The sequence below is a fragment of the Dendropsophus ebraccatus genome, chromosome 5 (assembly GCF_027789765.1).
Source record: "Dendropsophus ebraccatus isolate aDenEbr1 chromosome 5, aDenEbr1.pat, whole genome shotgun sequence".
Taxonomy (NCBI): domain Eukaryota; kingdom Metazoa; phylum Chordata; class Amphibia; order Anura; family Hylidae; genus Dendropsophus; species Dendropsophus ebraccatus.
In genome coordinates, this window is record NC_091458.1 from 149,801,977 (window position 1) to 149,824,511 (window position 22,535).

Sequence of the window (22,535 nt, forward strand, 5' to 3'; positions counted from 1 at the left end):
ATTTCCTGACTCTCCTTCTACCTGCTGGCGTTGTGGCAGGGAAGAAGGTACCATCTTGCATGTGTTTTGGTCCTGCCCGGTGTTGCGATCCTTCTGGGAGGGTGTCCATGGTGTCATTACTAATAAATTAGGGATGCAGGTGCCTTATGACCCGGCCTTCTATCTCCTGCACCTGTCTGAGATCCTGTATACCAGCGCACTGGAAGTCCACAACTCCCCCTTCCATTGGCCACTGGATTCGGAAGGTGGCGGAGCTCCAGAGGATGGAGGAGCTGACGGCGTCCCTGCGAGATACTGCTAGACGTTCTTTGGCCCCATGGGCTGCTTGGACGATCTTTGAAGGTACAGATGACTATAAACGATTGCTTGCGGTATAGAGCTCTTGGGCGGAGGGCAGCCCCGGTCCGGTGGTTCTCCCCGCTCCCCCCCCCCTTCCGCTCCCCCCCCCTTTTTTTTTTATTTTTTATTATTGTTGTATTATTATTCTATTATTTATTTATCCCTTCCCTTTCCCCAGCTGACCCCCTCTCCATCTTTCTCCCCTATCCTAGCTCCCCTCCCCTTTTTGTATTCTTTTCTGCCCTTCTTCTTTCTCCCTTCTTCTTTACTGGTTTTGGCTTCAAAACTGGGGTTCTTGAACCCTACGCTGTACCCAGGGTGATTATGCTGGCTTGAAGCCTACTGTTGTGTCTTGTTTTGGACATTCTGTCACTTATATTACTGTTGTATTACTATGCTTGCATATGTTTTTGCGGTTATGCGATTTGCATTACCCATTGTTATCTGTTATATGCAATGATACCAGTACACAAAAAGAAAAATTTTGAAAATGTTTATAAATAAAGAATTAAAAAAAAAAAAAAAAAAAAAACGTCTGTATTTTCAATATTATAATGCACTCCACTAAAGCCAATGCGAACTTGGCCAGCATTGCACAAGCGCATGCTCATTATTAAGACCTGCTTTTGCAAAATACGGACGTTCTTTTTCACCTGTTCACATATCGTTTTATCGTCACTTGACATTACAACTGTATTTTTTTACTGAGTGTGGACATAGCCTTACCCCCTAACTCTAACTGTGCAGGTTTTTATGACACTATTGGTGGTTCACTGATGGCAGTAGGAACTGGTATTTGCCGCAGGCAGAAGGGACAGTGCAGGTCCCTGCTGTTATCACTAAGGCAACGATGCACCAGGGGAAATCTGGAAGAAAAGACTACTCTTCCAGGAGATGTAATAGGAAAGGAGTTACGTATGGCTTGGGTTTACCTCCACAAAAAAGTTTTTAATCAGAAATTTAAATTTTTGCTTCTATGCAAGATATACATCTCCATGGTAACAGACAACCAAAAACCTCTGTGTAGTCTGACCCTCCCATATTTCCTTCTATCATCTATTTCTGGCTAATCTACCACATGTATGTTAACTCAAAGTAGGGACAAGAAAAAAATGGTTCTGTGTATAGCCTGTAAAGAGAACCTTAGTCCTTAGAAAAAAACTTTTCTTCAAAATGTCAAAAGTTTTGATTGGTCAGGGTCTGAGCCTGAAAAAAGTACATGCTGCGCATTCTCTCCGGCTCTGTGTTATGTGACCTGGATGGCCACATAATGGGGCGACACAGGTCAAATGGACTCAGAGCGGTGAGAAGAACAAGTGGTGGCAAGGACTTCTCCCTGCTTGTCCACCTGATCAGTCATCAATCATCAATCAATCAGTCATGGTTTGAACACTCCTCGACCAAACAAAACTTCTGATATGTCTCTGTGATGTAAAAAAGTAGAAAGGAGCCCAATAGCATCCAATAACTTCAAAGTGTCCAGATTTCATTCCATCATCAAGCAGAACACAGCTTGCTGTTTGGCTTGCTGATGGAATAAAATCTTGACACCTTAAAGTTATTAGTACTGGGATAGCTAAAATATACAAAACCGTACTGCTCTCTCCCTTAAGGTTATCAGTGCCAGTAGTTAGGGATTCCTCAATCCCATACATATATATCCAAGGAACACGGCCAGCCGCTGGATAACGCACATCATTCTTACCCTTCAGACAGGGGCGTAGTTAGGACTCATGGAGCCCCATAGCAGAAAACTGTACGGGCCCCCCTCCCCTCCACACTATATATATATATATATATATATATATATATTCGGTGATGTGGCCAAAAAATAAAATCTCTTGTGGCCAGAGGCAGAATACTGCCAGCAGCCACAACAATGCCTAGCAGAGCAGAGAGCCAATGGCTGCTTGCTCTGTCAGTCCACTGTATTTAACTATAAGAGCCCAGTAGGAGCCCTTATGGTTATATACATAGGTACAGGAGCAGACTACCTTCTGCTTAACCCCTTATGTACTGCAGTGTGTAAGTGACCCAATGTTCTCTTACATGCTGCAACACAAAAAAGGGTTAATAAGCAGAAGACAATTAGCTCTCTGCTTCACTACTCCTGTACTGATAACCCCTGACCTCTGCAGGAGCTCAGAGAACAGAGGTCAGGGGTTATCAGGGCAGTGAAGCAGAGAGCTAATTCTCTTTTGCTTATTAACCCTTTTTTTTGTGTTGCAGCATGTAAGAGAACACTGGGTCACATACATACTGCAGACATAAGGGGTTAAGCAGAAGGACACAAAAGGCTCTTATCTTTCCTGTGCATCCCTGGTCCCCCCTTCCCCCATGGCAGCTGCCTACCCTGCCTCTATGGTAGCTACACCACTACCTTCAGAGCTATAAAGGCTATAAAGATGATCAAAACGTCGCCATTGATAGCATATACGTTATATACAATCTATTCTTTCACCCACTACTGACTTGGCTGGATTATTAACTGTGTAATATCTACATAAACTTTTCCTAATTGCATATGAATTTGATTGCTGTGTTCCTTGGATATAGTACTGGGATGGCTGCCCTTCCAGCGTGCATCCCCACTACCTCTCAATGGACCTGGTTCCCTGGTGCTGTTGGACTTTCATCCATTATTACGTCTCTGTGACACGTCAAAAGTTTTTGTAGTTACAGGTACCCTTAAACTCCTTCTCACTCCTGAACAAATAACTAAATACATTCCACCCCGTCATGTATTATATCTCGTCCCTAAAACTACAGCTGGCATATCCCCTGATCCTATTACTGGATATAATTAATCTCTCCATAAATCTACGCCAGAAACACTTTCCATGCAATATATCGTAGGACAAATGGAGCAGTCCTTAAATTATGCTGCTATCTCCCTGGTAATATTTCCCATTACTCTCGGCATACTTTGCACAGACCTTCTCAGTTTTGCTGTCCAATAAATTCCTCAATACAAAGTCTCCGATACTTTATCTAGCAGGCAGCCAGCTACGCTATGGCTTGGGAGTGAGTGGGAGTGGGGCTTTATGGGGTTCATCTGAGGATAAGACCTGACTTCCTGATGCAAGGCATGTGGAGGGGATGAAATCCCTGTAGTTTTACTGCATATATAGAGGAAGTGCAGGGTCATGTAGGGACACAAAGAAGGAAACACGGAGAGTGCAATGAGAGAAAGCAAACGAGAGCAAAAGTGACAGAACCGAAAGAAGAACAGAGGGGGGATAGACAGTCCTTGGTTACAATGAAAAGCGGCGAAAAGAACGACAAGAAGAATGAAATCATATGAGATGAAAAAGAAGAAATGCATGCAAATGTCTAAACACTGAGGGATGAGGCTGCGAAAGACGAAACGCATGGCGTGCACCTCCGGGTTCTCCATAGCCTTGTTATATAGCTCTGCTGTATAATGTGCAGATATTATAATACCGTGAGCTCAGGTAGACGTAGCACAAAGAGATTCAAGGGGGAGCTATGGGGAGTGTAATGCACCCATGTGTTGCATATGCAGTGTGTAATTCTGCCTGCATGTTACAGCATTCACACACAGGGACCAATTACAGCAATAGCGGCTTACCTGCATCTGGGTGACCCTTGTCTAGATCATCGCACCACCTCCCCGCCCCACCCCCCTTTTCCGTTACTGATCATATTTCCAGGTTTTAAATGAAACCAGAAAGAGAATACCTAATGCCATAAGGTCTCACAAGACTAAACTGACGATAATAACCACTTATAAACCTGCACAGACACTCCCGAAGACGTGAGCATATCAGAGTCCTGGGCACATTGACTACTGTTCATACTGTTCATAAAATGGGGAAAGAACACCAGGAAAATTGGTGCTTGTGCACTTATTCTAATATTTGAGGGTCTAATGAGGAGTTATACATGTAGAACTGGAAGCTGGTGTATTATTAGGCTATGTTCACACAACGTATATTTTCGTAAAATCACGGCCGTTGTTTATAAAAATATACGTGCCTTTGCTGCCTATAGTATATGCTCCGTACGGGATCCCAAGCAGCGCCGCAAACAACTGACATGTCAGTTTTCTGCGGCCGCTATTCATTGGATAGCGGCCGCAGAAAACCATGTCAGTGCACACTATGGAGTGAGCGGCTCCGGACGCTCGCTACATAGTGTGCTGTCGGGAGTTCTGATGCGCCCACATCAGAACTCTGCGGCCCAGCTGGGTCACGGAGCGGCCGGTCTCTTACTGTGTGTGCACATAGCCTAAGGGATGTACGGTGGTCCCTTGAATTAGGGATCTATCGCACTAAACGATTATAGTCCATACTTGGCCAATGACCGGCCGTTGCTGCCGATAATTGTTTGGTGTAATAGGCCACGATCAGCTGACATAAACGATGTCGGCTGATCGTTGTCTTACAACATGTTTAAAAAAACAATCGCGATAGCAACGGTCTGCTGTGTAATAGGGCAGCAGACCGTCGCTCTCTCTAATGGGCCCCCCGGACAATCTAAAGATCATCCAGACAGCCCCTACTGCTGCTCCCCGTGGCCCCCCACTGCTCCCTGCTCAATGTCTGTGCAAGTGGAACAAGGAGCAAGCGAGTGCTGACCTGACCGGTTGGCGCTCGCTTGCTCCTAAACATCGGGCCATGTAATACGGCCTTTACAATATGAATTGGTTCCAGGACGACCATTGTATACTGAATATATTGTATTTTGCAACATTATAAGTTTAGGGATCACCATACTACCAAAAACTATAGGGGGAGATTTATCAAGTTGTCTCATAGAAGGAAGGTCCTTTGTTGCCCATAGCAACCAATCACAGCTCAGCTTTCATTTTATCAGGGCTCATAAATACATGAAAGCTGAGCGCTGATTGGTTGCTATGGGCAACAAAGAACATTCTTACTCTAAGGCAGCTTGATAACTCTGGCTTCATACTGATTCCTATTAGACTTTGGGCCCCATTACACAAGGCATAAAATCGGTATATCGTTCAAATTTGAATGATAATCATTTTGTGTGTATGCAGGCAAGGATCAAAAAAATTTATCTTTTAAGCTGATCATAAAATCATTGTTAATTGTTCGCTAAATAATCGCTAAATATACGCATTGTTTGTTCTTTTTCTAGGATCAGGAGTGAACGAGCGTTGCAACAATCATAGTAACAATCGCAACTAACGAATATCGTTCCCAGAATCTCTCATTTGCGATCGGTTATCGTTAACAATTGATTTGTTTAGTAGAACCCTTCAATGGATGTTGGGCTAACTTCTTGAGAAGCCGCATTTCCTCCTAACCAGTATATACAAACTATATACGCTGCAGACTTCCACAAAGTGAGAAGAAATATTGTCATAATCAAGAAATGATTACAGCCTTAGGCTATGTTCACACAACGTAAGGGACCGGCCGTTCCCTGACCCTTAAGTACCAGACGTATGATCTTTCCAGCTGCAGAGTTCTGATGCGGGCACATCAGCGCGCGCCCGCATCAAAGCTTCCCATAGCACACAGTGAAGCGAGCGGCCGGAGCCGCTCGCTTCACTGTGTGAACTGACAGGGTCTCCTTATTTGCGGTGCCGCACAGATCCCGGCCGCAGCGTATACAATGTGTATATGCTCCGGCTGGGATCCCATTGAAAATAAGGCATTGTTCCATCCCGCAAAAAGTACGGCAATGGCAACAACGGTCGTACTTTTACGTAGTGTAAACATAGCCTTATACATAGGCTCATGCCAAACAACGTTCTATGAAACCTACACGCCTTTAAAACAGTTCTTCAAAGGGTTAACCCATAAGTGAACACCAATGGGTGTTAGGGGGCATTCACGCGTTCCGCGCACAGTCCGTTTATACAGACAATGTGCTGCGGAACGGAATGCGTGAGTGAATCATGATGCCGGGGGCCCTAAATCATTTTAAATCTTTGCGCTACTGTACTGTACAGCTTGTGGCTGTATCAGTACAGTAGCACAAAGATTAAAACTGTTTCGAAAGATCCTAACATCATAATGAATCATGATGCCTGGAGCTCTGCATGCCGTTGAGCGGCACATCTTCCGTGCATGGACTGTAATCATGGAATATGTAAGTGCCCCTTAAGGGTATGTTCACACTGAGCAAATACGGCGGAATTCTGCTGCAGAGCTCTCCGCTGGCTCAGTATCCTGCAGTGAGTGAATGGGAGGGCACGCGCGCGTCCGCTTCCTTCCCTCTCCGCTCAAAGAATTGACATGTCATGGCCACGGCAGTGGAGGAGCGCGTGCTCTCCCTTAGACGGGCACACTGAGACAGGCGAGATTCCGCGGCGGAAAGTTTCGCTGTGGAATTCGGCCTGATTTGCTCAGTGTGAACATACCCTAATACTAGGCCGCTGTGGAAAGTCAGTGCTGCGCTGGTGCCCATACCACCTGTAACTTCATCAGTAATTTCTGAAAAACCCTTGGCCCAGCCATTTAACCCCTTAGATGACACAGTCAACAACAACCAAGGCAACTAACTAGTTTACAGTGGGGGGGAACTCCTTTTATCACTTCATCCCTCAGCGATACAGAACCCGAGAAGCAGATGGGAACAAGGGTAGGTAAGTATGGTGTCTTTATTAATTTTACCGGCACGGCATGGAAGTAGTTAAAGAAAGCTGGCACTACATTCTTACAGCAGAATTAAAATCCGCTGCGAGAATGCAGGGCTATAGACTCTAATGGTAACGGGCATCGGCGTGGATTTGCTGCTATATACACAGCCTCCAAACTCGTTACATGTGAACATACTCTTAATCTTTGCAGTACTGTACTGACACAGCCACACGGCATCATAATGATACATGATGCCGGGAGCTCAGTGAGTTCGGTCTGAAGCACATCTTCCATGTTGATGCATAAAGACAGACAATGACGAAGCGAAAAGCGAAATAGCTTGATCTTTGAGACCTAAAATAGGCCGGTCACAAAGGGGTTAAAGAGTTTGCCATTAAAAGTATAGAAGTCATGACAAGAGCAATAAAAAAAAAAAATATGAGAGGCGGCCTAGCAGGTCACATATAAACCTCTTCTGCCCCCCAGACTGGTTACGGCCATTAGACGGTAGAAGACTGTGTGAATCCTGATGGCCGCCTCTGGTCAGGCAATGATTGTCTAAACCAACATCATTCTGGGCACTCCGAGAACTGGAAGCTTTAGAGAACATATAACAAAAGGCTGAACATTCTTTGAAGATCCCATTGTTTTATCTCTGCACAGTGCCGGACTGCTAAATCCATGGCGAACCAGCACATCCACATGGAGTCAATGAATCTCTAGTAGTGAAAGAGTTACAGAGGGCAGGTGATGGCTTCGACGTAATGTACGGGGTTAATCAGAGCTACTGTCGAGAGACCTGTTTCCGTGGGCACACCCCTCCATTGTTAATGATGCAATGTTACAGCATCTATGCCCTTGGAGAGACAGGCATTCATGCTGGCTCCCTCCTTATGGACTTAAGGTCCCCGAGGAAATCTGATGGGGATTTCATATGTCATTACCCTACAGGAGAGTTCAGTCTGAGGTGGTAACAAAGATATGTGGGCAGTGGTGACCTGTATGGGGTTCATGTATAGCCATAGCCTCTTCCTAATAGAGGAATCAAATCTGGCACATAGTCCCCTAGAATTTAGGATTAACTATACTGTAGAGCTCTGTGACTTGGCGCTGTCATATCTAATTGCTCATATTTCTGTATTGTACTGGTCAGCTAGAAGGGTCATGAATGTGAAATTAAAATAGCACCACTTCGGTTTTTACACAGCGTCAACAAATCCTGTAGTGCTGCGCAGAGACTCACATGGGCGCCTGTTCCCAAAGGTGGCTCACAATCTAAATTCCATATTAAAGGGAATCTGTCAGTTTGGTACCAGGTACAGAGCTGCAGACACAGGCAGAGAGGTGATACGGGAGATAAAACATATGATGCCTTTGTCTTTGCTGAGTTATAAAATTGCATTTTTCCTTGTGCCACAGAATTGATGCTGAGCCACAGCATGCATGCCTCCTCCCTCCCACATTTTCTTTGTCTTTACTGATTGATGTACAGGGCTGAATCTTCAACCCTGTACATTAATTAGCCAAAGAAAGAAGAGGTGGGGGAGGGAGGAGGCATGCATGCTGTGGCTCAGCATCACTTCTGTGGCACAAGGAAAAATGCAATTTTATAACTCAGCAAAGACAAAGACATCATATGTTTCATCTCACCTCTCTGCCTGTGTCCGTAGCTCTGTACCTGGTACCGAACTGACAGATTCCCTTTAACCCATCTGAGTGTTGTGGAGTGGGGGCGGGGGGGGGGGAGCAGAAAATCCAGAAGAGACCAACAAAAACTTCTTGCAGACCACTAGGCCAACTCAGCCACACAAACCCACCTACAGGTGTGTTCACACGCACAGGATCCGCAGCAGATATGCAGTAGATTTGATGGCGCAGATTTGAATCTGCAGCATTTCCATCCTGTATGGAAGTACCCTAAAGCTTAAAGTGTCCCAGTCATTATGACTTTCAAAATCTAATTCAACAGTAGGTGTGATATAAAGCATGGCTGTCTGAAATTTACATTCATTTTTTTAATCCTTCTCATAGAAAACATGGCCCTTCCTGTGTTCTGACTCTTTCTTTTTTTCCCCAAACACAGAAAGTCCAATGTTTCCCAGGTCATTTTCACTCACAGAGAGGGCAGTCAAGTGACACACTAAGCTATAACTCTCTGTACTGTCTGGGACTTCATTTTTTTTTTTAGTTTCTTTTTTTTCAACCAGCACAAGACTTACTGTATCCGGGCCCAGTGTCCTGAAGCTTTTTAGCTTCAGGAGACTGGGCCTGGATACAGTAAGTATAGCTGTTATATAGCTGCCTTCAGGAGACTGGATCTGGATACAGTAAGTATAGCTGTTATATAGCTGCCTTTAGGAGACTGGACCTGGATACAGTAAGTATAGCTGTTATATAGCTGCCTTCAGGAGACTGGATCTGGATACAGTAAGTATAGCTGTTATATAGCTGCCTTTAGGAGACTGGACCTGGATACAGTAAGTATAGCTGTTATATAGCAGCCTTCAGGAGACTGGACCTGGATTCAGTAAGTATAGCTGTTATATAGCTGCCTTCAGGAGACTGGACCTGGATACAGTAAGTATAGCTGGTATATGGCTGCTTTCAGAAGACTGGTGGACCTGGATACAAGTAAGTATAGCTGTTATATAGCAATCTTTAGGAGACTAGACCTAGATACAGTAAGTATAGCTCGTATATAGCTGCCTTCGGGAGACTAGACCTAGATACAGACCTGTTTTAAAAAAAAACTAAATAATGAATGTATATTGCAAACTTGCTTTTTTTCACATATACTCACAAATACTGTTGATTTAGGGGAGAAGTCCAGCCAAAACGATAAACTTACTGCAGGCAGGGTGGTACAAAAGATACAGAACATAATAAAGAATCAATACCTACCTGTCCCCATGCTACCGCAGTGCCACATCACAGCCTCACTAAAAACCTGGCAGGTAAAGCCCGTCCCAGTAACTAACTGATTGAGCGGGAATTCCTGAGCCAGGTCATGACCGAGAGCTGCAAGAGGGCAGTGGGGGTCTGAGAGCAGGGATGCAGCACTGCACTGGCACAGGGACAGGTAAGTATTGATTCTTTATTATGTTCCTGCACCCCCCTGAATGCACTGAATTTTTTGTTTTGGCCGGACTTCTCCTTTAAGATGCACAGATTGTGTTTCTATGGCCCAGCAGGCACATAAGTCTAAGATCACCATAAGCAATGCCAAGCACTGGAATGATATGAAGTGCATGGCTACTAGAATCTAGAGCCGTACAATGCTTTATTTGGAGAGATGAATCATACTTCACCATTTGGCGGTCAGGAAAACAAACTGGCTTCGGCAGATGCCAAAAAAAAAATTACTTCCTGTCTAAATTCAACTAATGTTTCCTGGAGGAGAAATAATAGCCCTGGATTGTTTCTGATTGCTCTGAACAGCTTCATTTTTTTATTTGGGGAGAATTTTCTCTATTTGGGCTGGTAAAAAAAGAAAGACCCATTAAAATTAGTGAGCAATGAGCTTGATGGGGAAGAACTTGATTGACCTTTATTTATGGGGTAGGTCTTATTTTGGAAAAACACAGTATGCCCCTACACTGTAGCCCCACCACTGTAATGAGCCACCATACTATACGTGCCACTGTTTATAGGCCTGCACTATGTTAGGTCTGCATACTGTATACTCACCTCCCCCCTCTGTAGTTAGGTCTCTATACTATATACTCACCTCCCCCCTCTGTAGTTAGGTCTCCATACTGTATACTCACCTCCCCCCTCTGTAGTTAGGTCTCCATAATGTATACTCACCTCCCCCCTCTGTAGTTAGGTCTCCATAATGTATACCTCCCTCCCCCTCTGTAGTTCTTCCCCCCATACTATATACATCCCCCCTCTGTAGTTAGGCCTCCATACTGTATAAAACCTTTCCCTTGCTGTAGTTCTTCCCCCATACTGTATACATCTCCCCTCTGCAGTAAGGCCCCTATACTGTTTCCCCCCCATACTGTATACATCCCCCTCTGCAGTAAGGTCCTCCCATACTGTATACCTCCCTCCTCCTTCTGTAGTTGTTCCCTCCTACTGTATACATCCCCCCTTGCAGGTATTCCCCACACTGTATACCTCCCTCCTCCCTCTGCAGGTAGTTCCCATACTGTATACATCTTCCCTTTCTGAAGTTGGCCCACGTACCCTCGTCTGAACCCCCTGATATTTAATGTCCCCTACTGTGCATCTTCTTACCCCTCCTGCCTCCTCTACAGCTTGTGCTGAGCAGGTGGGGCGGAGCATAACAAGTCTGTCCCTGATTGGCTGATGCTCAGCCACCCAGTGTCAGGGATCTGGTCAGCTGACGTTAACCAAGGCTCTTTTTGGGAGAAACGCTGCTCTAATTTTACGGTATATCAATCGCGGGCTGTATTATCAATTACAGCTTGTTATGAGCCAGATGTGCAAACTTCTATATGATTTCATATCCTATATAATAGTTTTAAAAAAAACCTGACAAGTTTCTCCCTTAATAATACTGTATGTAGGTCATGCCCTTGGGGTGTGTGTATGGGTGAGGAGCACCTGGCTAACAGGTGAAGAAATAACTTCTAGTAAATGTGTCATGTACCTGAGGGTACGTCCACACAAATCAAACCTAGTCCAACACGTTCCAAGGGCCACGGATCCGCATGAGGATTATTATATACCAGGCAGCATAATTTATATACATTTTATATAGCATTTTCTAACCTTTTTACTATTGCTTTTCATTTCCCTTTTATCCATTCCTATTTCAAGTTCCCTTTTATTTATTACCTGAGAATTTATACGACCAGTTCAGCACCGGTGCACAGAGCCTGGTGGCACCGTCCACTTTTCAAACTGCTGCCCGGTTCCTGCAATCTGTGCCAGTTTCTCTATATGCAAACAGGGTGCACTGGAGGTGGGCCCCCGATATCTTGGGTAACATGCGGCCTTCTGAATCAAGTCTGCCTCAGTGCATCAGGGGAGGAGATATCGGTGTCATTGGGGCGCTGGGTCCGCCTCAAATGCATCGGGGGACCCTGTTTGCATATAGAAAAACCAGCGCAGATTGTGGGAACCAGGCAGCAGTTTAAAAAATGGACGGCGCCACCAGGATCTACGTGCTGATGCCAAACAGATTGCATAAAAATATTTATTTTACTAAGGGAAGTGGTACATTCACTTTAACATTAGTGACCCAGGCATCTAAGGTGTTAAAGAAGCAGTTCACAAAATTTTCTTACTCCCCAGACCCCCCCCCCCCCCGCTACTAATTTGTGTCCAGCGGCGAGCTTCACTTTGGTACCGCATCGCTGTTCAAATCCGGTGCGCGCTGACTGCTGTGACCCCTCTCCTGTGATTGGATGCTGGAAGTCACACTCTCCCATAGAGAACGCATTGTAAAGCGTGACTTTAGTTCAGTCACAGGAGACAGAAGAGGAGTCACACCAGTGGATGACGTGAGTGCGCACCGGATTTGAACTGCATCACGGGACCAGAACAAAGCCGCGCCGCAGGACACCGATCGCCCATGGTGAGTATATGTGCCAGCGCCTAGCAGGGCACGGGGGGGGGGGGAAATAATTTTTTTTTTGTAAACTGCTTCTTTAAACTTTGACTCTGATCAGTGCTCCTATGAACAAGACTGTTACTTACTGATCAAAAGACGATGACTAATAGCGGGGACGCTGAGGAGGAATGTATGTGTCTTACCTTCCTCCTTGGCGCCGCTCCCGCGCAGTTAATCAGGGTAAATTCCACTTCGAGCACTATTAGGAGCACTACTGTGTCATCCGGCCCACATCCTCCATTGATTGTTATTAGAAGGGGGGGTGGAGGGACAGATTACGCCGCAGTGCTCCTAACAGTGCTCCAGACCTAAGAATATACCGACTTACAGCACGGGACCAAGCCGAGGAGGAAGGTAACACACATACCTTCCTCCTGAGCGTCTCCGGCGCAGTGGGGGGCTAACAGCAAGTTAGATTCATCTAACTTTCTGAAAGTTCCCCCTTTAGGGGGCTCAATACAGAAAGGAGAACAGAACTTCTCAACTGAAGTGTGTGCGGAGCAGGACTCGGGTCTACATACATTTACCTAACCATAAAAAGTATGAAAACATGGAAATCCACGTCGGCAAAAGAGCTCTAAGATGCCTGAACCAGTTACCAGACAAGAGAGAGGAGCCGGAAGACTATGAGGGTCATGTCTATCAACTTCACATGGATAAATGCCAGGAGGCGGCACACAGGAACAGGTAACAACTTTGCTGACAGGGTACGCACATCTATCAATTTTCCTAACAGCTGTGGCCTAGTTGGGCACTTGCATTGATATTTTTAGTTTTTCATCTGTGATAATGATCGTACGATAGGGGTGTCAGGGGTGTATAATACAGTTGACCCCTGAAAGTAATGACAAACACATAGCCGCCCCCACAATCACTGTCAGCACAGTATGGAGGCTCAAGGGAATAATGTAGTACTATTACAGCACAGGGGTAGGCAGGGGTTAAAGCCAATCTGCCACCATATTATGTGGCCTTATTGTACCAGCTGGTTGATGGATTTAGGCTACATTAAAGGGGAAATATCAGCAGGTTAGACAAATCTAACCTGCTGATAGCTTCCTATTGTGCAGGGGGTGTTGAGGATGAAGTTATGCCTCTTACCTTCATCCTTCATCCTAACTAATAATCTCCATGTGGCACAGATTGTCCAACAAAAGTCCATGGGAGCGTCTGTAATTTGTATGGATGAAACGTCAATAACGTCGACAAATCCATAAAAAATACAAATGAGTAATCATTTTAAACCATTCCCACTTATTTACCTATCACCTAATCTGCAAAATAAAACTGTTGGATGAAAAAGAGAAGAAGAACAAACTCCTTATAGTAACAATGCTGCAAATGTCTATGGGACTTCCAAGAATACTTTCCCAAGCTATACTTCAGCTTTATATATAGAAGTGAATAACGAACATGTTGTAGCTTTTCTTGTATATCATGCTTCCCAATATGTATATCATGTTTCCCAATATGTATACCATTGCTTTGCAATATGTATATCATGGAGGCGGTATTGGCTTAAAAGGGGTTGTTCACCAAAAATGTTTTCCTTCGAATCAGCTGGTGCAAGAAAATGCCAGAGATTCGTAATTTACTTCTATTAAAAAATCTCCGGTCTTCCAGTACTTGGTGATGGTGATGTCACAACCCGACTCCCAGAGCTGTGCGGGCTGTGGCTGCTGGAGAGGATGATGGCAGGGGGACACTGAGGGACACAGGGCACTGGAGGGACACTGAGCATCCCTCTGCCATCATCCTCTTCAGCAGCCACAGCCCGCACAGCTCTGGGAGTCGGGTCGTGACATCCCCATGTTATCCAGGAAGTGACATCACTTGTTATCCAGGAAGTGACATCACTTGTTATCCAGGAAGTGACATCACCATGTTATCCAGGAAGTGACATCACCATGTTATCCAGGAAGTGACATCACCATGTTATCCAGGAAGTGAAGCCTTGATGCAGTACAAAAGTGCAGGGAAAAAAGCACTTTATAAGCATTTCCCATAATAAGTGTATATTGGTTATTTGTATAACTTTTGGGGGGCAATACAATACTTTCATAAAAATTTTCACCGGTCTTCACCTTTAAATCCGCACCACATGGAATACATGTGAACATACCCTTAATCTTGTCAGGAGAGAGTTTTATTTCCTAAGAAGTATTGTGAATGGCTGCATATGGGCCCAACAATAGACACGAATCAAAGAGAAAGATGTCGGACCCACCCACTGAACAGGTGAAACCAGAGAAGCCGGATCTGGATTAAACAAATCCAGAGCCAGAAAACCAAACCCAGTTACTACCCTGACTGACAAGACGAGTACTAAGAATAAAAAAAAAAGTAAGAGAAAGAAGAGAAGTACGCCAAGGAGAATGGGAGAAGAGCCAATCTGCCTTCTCATAGGGAAGGTTTACAGTCACCAAAAACAGGAAGAATTCAATTAGTCAGAGTCACGCGGAGAAAACCCAGCAATAATACATTTGGACAGATGTGCATGGAACGCAAATCCCTGCCAGTTATGTCAGAAGCATGTGCGCAGTCTTATAAGTGGGCACGGTGGGATCCCACACTGCTGTTCTCTATAGCATATAATATAATATATAATACTGCTCATCTACGGTGCCCACCTAAAGCATGACCAGTCTAGATACAACGTTAATGGAAAAGACTATGCAGTAATGCTTTATATAGCATAAACCAGCCTGGAAGCCTCCAAAAATAGTAAAACATTGGGGAAGATTTATCAAATCCGGCATATTGGGTGCCAGCCTTAAAGGGATACTCCAGTGAAAATCTTTTTCTTTCAAATCAACTGATATGAGAAAGTTATATAGATATGTAATTTACTTCTACTGTATGTCTTGCAGGAAGTGGTGTTTTCTTTCAAGTCTGACACAGTGCTCTCTGCTGCCACCTCTGTCCATGTCAGGAACTGTCCAGAGCAGCAGCAAATACCCATAGAAAACCTCTCCTGCTCTGGACAGTTCCTGACTTGGACAGAGGTGGCAGCAAAGAGCACTGTGTCAGACTGGGAATAATACACCACTTCCTGCAGGACATACAGTACTGGAAAACTTAGGGCCCTATTCCACCGGACGATTAACGATCTCAAACAACCGCTATTGCGAAAGACCTGAAAACGTTCACTCGTTTCCATGGAACGATAATCATTACTTATGATCGTATTGCGATAGTTTTTTCTTCGCTATTTATTCGCTATTGCGTTTGTATCTATTGCGAACGACCGAACGATGTCTTATTCAATGCGAACGATTTGCGAACGTTTTGCGAATGAGCAACGATAAAAATAGGTCCAGGTCTTATAAAGCGATCAACGATTTCTCGTTCGGTTGTTAATCGTTGACTGCATTTCAACCGAACGATTATCGTTTAGATTCGAACGATTTAACGATAATCTGAACGATAATCGTCCGGTGGAATAATTGTTTTGTGTAATAGGGCCTTAAGTTTGGTGGGGTGGCCAGCTCTACGAAAAGGTTGTCCTGGTTGTTCTAAATGTCTTCCACTCAAAAATTATGAAGAACCCTGCGCTCCTGGGAACTTTCAGTGCAGCAGAAATTTTTGTCCCCTTCTCCAGATTTGTGCGTTCACACAATCTTATCTCTGAACTCTAGAGACTTTTTTTTAATCCTCATGGCTTGCTTTTTGCTACGATGCATGGTCAGCTGTGAGGAATTATATAGACAGGGTTGTGTGAATTTACTACTGAAGGACTCCTAACTAGTGGTGAGCGAACACGCTCGGTCAAGCATAGTGCTCGATGTTCCAACGAACACCTTCTAGGGTAAAGGTGGCCACTGACCTGGCTGAATCATCCTGTTATATCTCCTGTCCACCCCAGTAAACTATTTCATTGTTCCATTCTATTTTTTTGTATATTTCTCCCTTGAAGGGATATTTAAACAAAGTATACAAAAATTAGCATTAAAAAATCTAATAGGTTTCTATAAAAACACATTAGAACTCCGGCAGGATGCTGGGCTTTGGAATGCTAAAGCGTCTTGCAGAAATTTATTCTATTTTTTCCTATATTTTTGTATATTTTGTTTAAGCGTCCCTTAAAGGGACAAAATGTACAAAAAAAATAGAACGGAAAAATGAAAAAAGTGAACCAGGCACCCTCAGCTTTGCTGAGCAGGGGTCACTTGGCTCAAGTCTCCTATTGATTTTAATGGGGTCCGCTGCTCGAGTTGAGCACTCGAGTATTGAAAAGTGCTCAACTAGAGTAATGAGCGCTCAAACATTTCAGTGCTCACTCAACGCTACTCCTAAGGCTCCGTTCACACGGAGGAAAACTGGCGGATTCCCCCAGCCTCCCTGTCATAATGACACGCTCACGCGCCTCCTTTCTCCGCACTGAAGAACGAACATGTTTTACTCCGTGTGAACGGAGCCTTACAAAGTGTAGAAACATCTCATAGGTGATCAAGAGGAATAACATGTCCCAGGGCTCAACTTCAATTGTCATCGGTTTTGAATACTTAGGTGAATGCAATATTTTTTTTTCTTTTCTCAAGCGTTTCTATCATTCTCATTATGGGGCAGCCAGTGCGGACTGATGAGGGAAAACCTTATTTTAGGGAAATATAAACTACCTTGATGATCATTTTAAAGGTGCATCCACATGTGGACTAAATTTATGTAAAGTTTAGATACTAAGTTGTGCAAACTTTTCCAGGCAGTCCTCGGGCTGCTTCCATCTTCTCCAGGGAATGGGAATCAAATGCCGATCGTTTGGTTTCACGTGAACCAAAACTTTCGGCACGTTTTTTTTCAGCTGTAATTATTAGCATATTAGTTTAGGCAAATTGGCATAAACTGCTTTATATTCACGAGTCCTGAGTTACTACTGTATTTATATTACAGCCCAGAGCTGTAATCATAATTCTGCTAGAGGGATGTCAACACAAGGTGAACTGGTTTTAGTAGCTTCTAACCAAAGAAAGAATGCTGCAAGCTTGTAAAATTGTGATTGCAGCTCTCTATGTAAATTGGTGTATAAAAGCATAAAGGAAGGATAAGTAAAAGAATGTATCTGTTAAGTCACTCAACTTTTTAGGTAGGTAAATCTACAAACTGTAAAAAGTAGGGATGGTCCGTACCTGCCGAGGTTCGGGTTCGTACGAACTTGAACTTTCGGCAATGATTCCCGCTGTCTGCCCGCTCCGTGCAGCAGGTGGATACAGCCGGAGGACCGTCTGGAAAACTGGGATACAGCCTGTATCCCAGTTTTCCAGGCGGTCCTCCAGCTGTATCCACCCTCTTCACGGAGGTGGAAGACAGCGGGAATCATTGCCGAGAGTTCAGGTTCGTATGAACCCGAACCTCGGCAGGTACCCATACAAAAAAATTTTTCATAAAAAGGTTGTTACATCTTTCTCAGTGGTTAGTACTGTAGTCTTGCAGCGCTGGGATCTGGAGTTCAAATCCCACCAAGGGCAACATCTGCAAAGAGTTTGTATGTTCTCTCCGTGTTTGCGTGGGTTTCCTCAGGGTACTCCGGTTTCCTCCCACACCCAAAACATACAGATATTTAAAGTGTGAGCTCCAGTGATTTCCTATGGACGTCGGACTCATCTCTTCTCATTTGCATATTGAGCGCACAAACGCGTGGGTGGAAATTTCTCTGCGGTGGGACCGGTAGGAAGGGGTAAGTAGGCAAAAGAGCCGAGGTTCCCCATTGCTGATATATACTAACAAGGGAGCTATATAAGATATACTTAATGAGTACTGTCAATAATAAAAACTTTTGATACGTCAGAGAGACACATTAAATGTTTTTATCAGTTAAGAGTCCACACCCGATTAGAATAAGTCAGGGGAGATGACAGCGCTGCCACCTGCTCCTCTCTCCACTCTGTGTCTGAGACCTAGACAGCCCCATAGACTTGCACTGGGAGCCCATCTAATTCACGTGACAGAGAGCCAGGAGGGAACGCATATTTCTCCCGTCTTGTTGTCCTGATCAGTCGCGGTATGAACACTCAGGCCTTGTCTCTCTGACATATGAAAAGTTTTTGTTAAAGGGGTTATCCAGCGCTACAAAAACATGGCCACTTTCCTCCAGAGACAGCCCCTCTCTCTTGTCTCCAGCTTGGGCTGGTTTTGCTGCGCAGTTCCATTGAAGTGAACGGAGCTTAATTGCAAACCGCACCTGAACTGGAGACAAGAGTCGTGTGGTCTCTAAAAGAAAGAAGCCATGGTTTTGTAGCGCTTGGTAACCCCTTTAATGACTGAAACACCATAATCCCTGAAAATCCACTAGACACTAGTAAGAGAAATGTGTCTGTGGTAAATGACTGACAACTGGAGATGAGCGCAACGTGAGTCTGATTGTTCGGTGGCTAAAGAAGTTGTAACAACAGCCGTGATTCCCGCTGAACTTACGTTGTGTTAACATAGCCTTAGGATGGAAGTCTATATGCTGGATGGTCATGTTAAGGTGGAAGTCTATACTCTGGATGGCCAAGTCAAGTTGGAAGTCTATACTCTGGATGGCCAAGTTAGGGTAGAAGTCTAAACGCTGGGTTGCTAAGTTAAGGTGAAAATCTATACTCTGTATGGCCAAGTTAACTTGGAAGTCTATACTGTGGCTGGCCAAGTTAAGGTGGACGTTTACACTCTGGATGGTGTAGACTCTGGATAGCCATTGTAAGGTAACATTAGCTCCTCAGCCCGTCTGATATGCAACTTGGTTGAGCATATGTAATCCAAACCCACACTGGGGAAAGAATAAAGGCGACCCTCTTCTATTAAGTTCATAAACGGTGTTACAAATACTACTACTTGGTTGTTCTATATCTTCCTGTTACCTGTGTCACTTGGGTTGTTAGACTGTTTTTGTAGAGTCCAGGGAGACAAGTAGCAGTATGGCAGTGGCAGTGATGGACAGTGGGGTGTAGGGTTTTCATATAGTTTGTGCTTTCCTATATACATATAGAACACGTAGATAACTGACTGTTCACATAATGCTCCTAACCATAATATACAGACAAATACATGTAGATATATACAATTACAAGGCGTCCTCCATGCATTTGGTGCGTTTTGATCTGGGTAATTCCTATAGCAGCTACCACTCTATTATAATGACGGTATCTTTATTACATAGGCTTTTTCGGGATGATCAGTATTTCTATACATCCATCTGTCATTTAAGGGAATGATTGTCACTAATTCTCTCTGCCTGGGATCTGCCTCTAATAAGCCGGTTAAAGAATATTAAGCAACGCTAAATCCTTACAAGACTGATCTACTTAGGAGCGACAAACTCCTGTGCACTCTGTCACCCTACGGAGAAAAGAGGCAATCTCCACAAATGAACGAGTCATCCCCTTCAACGCACAATGCACAGTACGAGTGGTTTTACGATGGACTCTACAGTGTGAATATACAAGTCCTTTATAAATCATAGTGGCCACTTCAGACAAGCGGCAGCAGTTATGTATTGCTGTATAACGGGTTACGTAAGAGCATTACACATCTTTTCCAAGAGGTACGAACCCCGAAACCCAAAATGTGGTTTATACATTCAATGCATAGAAAGAAGCCTTCAATTAATACTGCGTCGTAGTAACTCAATGTCCATCTCAACTACTCCCATTCTGGTGCCCACTCTCATACCAACTACAACATGTTTCTTCATGAAAAATTCATTCTATTTAGCAAAGTGACTGAAAAGAGACGACTAGATGCATATAATATAAGCACATAACCTATTAACTACAGATATTTAAAAAAAAAAAACACTTGCGTAGAGTCCGCTTCCCTCATTTACACAGCAAAAAAAAAAAAAGAAAATCGATAAACACGAAATAAAAGCGATGAAAGAATAATATGGATTAATAATCAGCATTCATGAGAGTCAAACTCCCTAAAGAACGGAATAAAACGACTGCGGACTTGTGATATAAATATCAAATCCAGGAATAGTCCAACATGTAAATCCAAGAACCTGATATACACAAGGGGCTCCTGGAGATGATGCAGGTAAAAACACCAGGGACGCAGCTAGGATCTGTGAAGAAGAGCTCCACAAAGTGTAAAAGACTGGAATATACAATTAGGGATGGTGCCAACTGTTCATGGGAGCGATCACTACATGGTAATAGAGTATGTACCAAAACACCCAAGTGCTGAGATCTCACGTATCTATTGTGTCCTTGTGTACGGAAGACCATAGACTAGAGGATGAAGATGTTGACGTCAATTTTTGAAACTTGGATATTTCTAATAGTTAATCAACAGTCTATGGTTATGTTCAGTTAAGGTATGTTTTTATTGGACGTCTGTCATCTAACGGCTAATAACGAGAGTTATTTTTAAAACAAGGATGGGGAACCTTCGGCCCTCAAAGCTTTAGCTTTGGCCGTCCAGGTATGGTGGGAATTGTAGTTTCGCAACCACCAGAGGGCCGAAGGTTCCCCACCCCAGTTTTAAAACAACAAACGTCATTTGTACTATAACAGCCGTTGTTTTCAAATAACGTCCATTATTATCGTCCATAATTACGCCCATCCAATAATCATTTTGATTGCGTTGATTAATAGAGAATGTTCTGAACTCCAATGCGGCGCAAAAGGCGCATATGTCCTGTTGGTTGCAGCAACAAACAAGGCTTTAACTATCAAGTGCTAACTTTCTCAGGTCCGATCTTTGAGCTAAAAGTTTATAAAAATGCAATTCCATCTATGCCCAGTGAGTCCTGTATCCTGAGATCTAGGAAATGCTTCAACGTACTACTTTCCATTTTTAAATCTACATTACATTTAGAAGCCATATCCTGTTCTAATCGTATTAAAAAGAAGTTATCTGAAAAAAAAAGGAACTAATCTGATCATTTCCTCCATTACGTAGTCTTCCATGGAGCTGTAATCTTTACCGATTCCTCGAACATTTGTTGTATACTGTTGGTGGCCCATTGGGAGCCTCAACCATTGGATAGGACTAATAGTCTAAAGCTGCTTTCAGTAAGAAGTCTATCCAATGTGGGAGATGCATAAATCAGCCATCATAAGCATTATCCGCAATGGTTTTCCTAAATGGAATGAAAATAAAGTACTGAGGAACCTCTAAGAACATCCATCCACTGCTCTTCATTTCAACTTGTGGTGAGCACAGAGCTCAATAATCTGCCTGCATGTGGGTCACTATAATACAAATGGCGAGTAGTAATATATCCGCAACAATTCACAATACCAGGATACCCCCTGTAAGATACCATTTTTAGAGGTTCCTCATGTTTTTTATGTACTTTTACAGCGGACGACAAACTCTTCGGCCAAAGTTTTCTAACTTATGTCCTAGAGCACTTTGTCTAAGTAGCCTTTACTTCTCACTGTTCTCTTTTCTGTCTGATGTCAGGAAAGAAGCTAAGATGGCGAATATGCGGTCTATAGCAGCGTCTTCACGATAAAAGGAGCCAAGTCTAAAAAACTGTACAAATGGTATAGGGGTTAATAAAGCCTTGGGAGTCTATGGGGAAAAGTATACAATGAGAATGAAGACAGAAGAGTGAGATAACCGGTAAGGTCATGTAGTATGGGTTTAATTCACATTGGATTCCATTCGGTACTAGAAGAACGTTCACTTCCCCTTAATTTTGAGGATTTTTTATCATTTCATATGAGAATTTCCAATAAAATAGTGATCGTATTGTTGTGATATCAGGTTCCAAAAAACAAATTCTACTGGGTGGAAACAATCATTTTACCAGCAGCTATTTGTGCATATAGTATAAAGAACAGACTGGATATGTTTTACTATGCTTCTAGTAGTATCATTATATAGGCATTCATTGCATTGCTTGCTCTGAGGTAATATATATACAGTATATAACTTTCATAAATGAAATGATCCTATAACTGAGCCCTCACCTGCCCCTGGGGGTATTAAATGAGATTATGGCTCCAATATATGGTTCACTGCCACTCACTTACCTAGATGGTGACTGACCTTGAAATAGTCGCACATTCATTGTCAGTTCATATACTAACATATAGCAAAAGTAG

The 22,535-nt window shown here is 43.6% G+C and overlaps 1 protein-coding gene across 6 annotated transcripts in view; it reads right to left on the reverse strand.

The window, feature by feature from the left end:
• The window catches only part of FOXO6 (forkhead box O6), a 73,524-nt gene that overhangs the window by 46,765 nt on the left and 4,224 nt on the right, over positions 1-22,535 (reverse strand). The gene's annotated exons all lie outside the window — the stretch shown is intronic.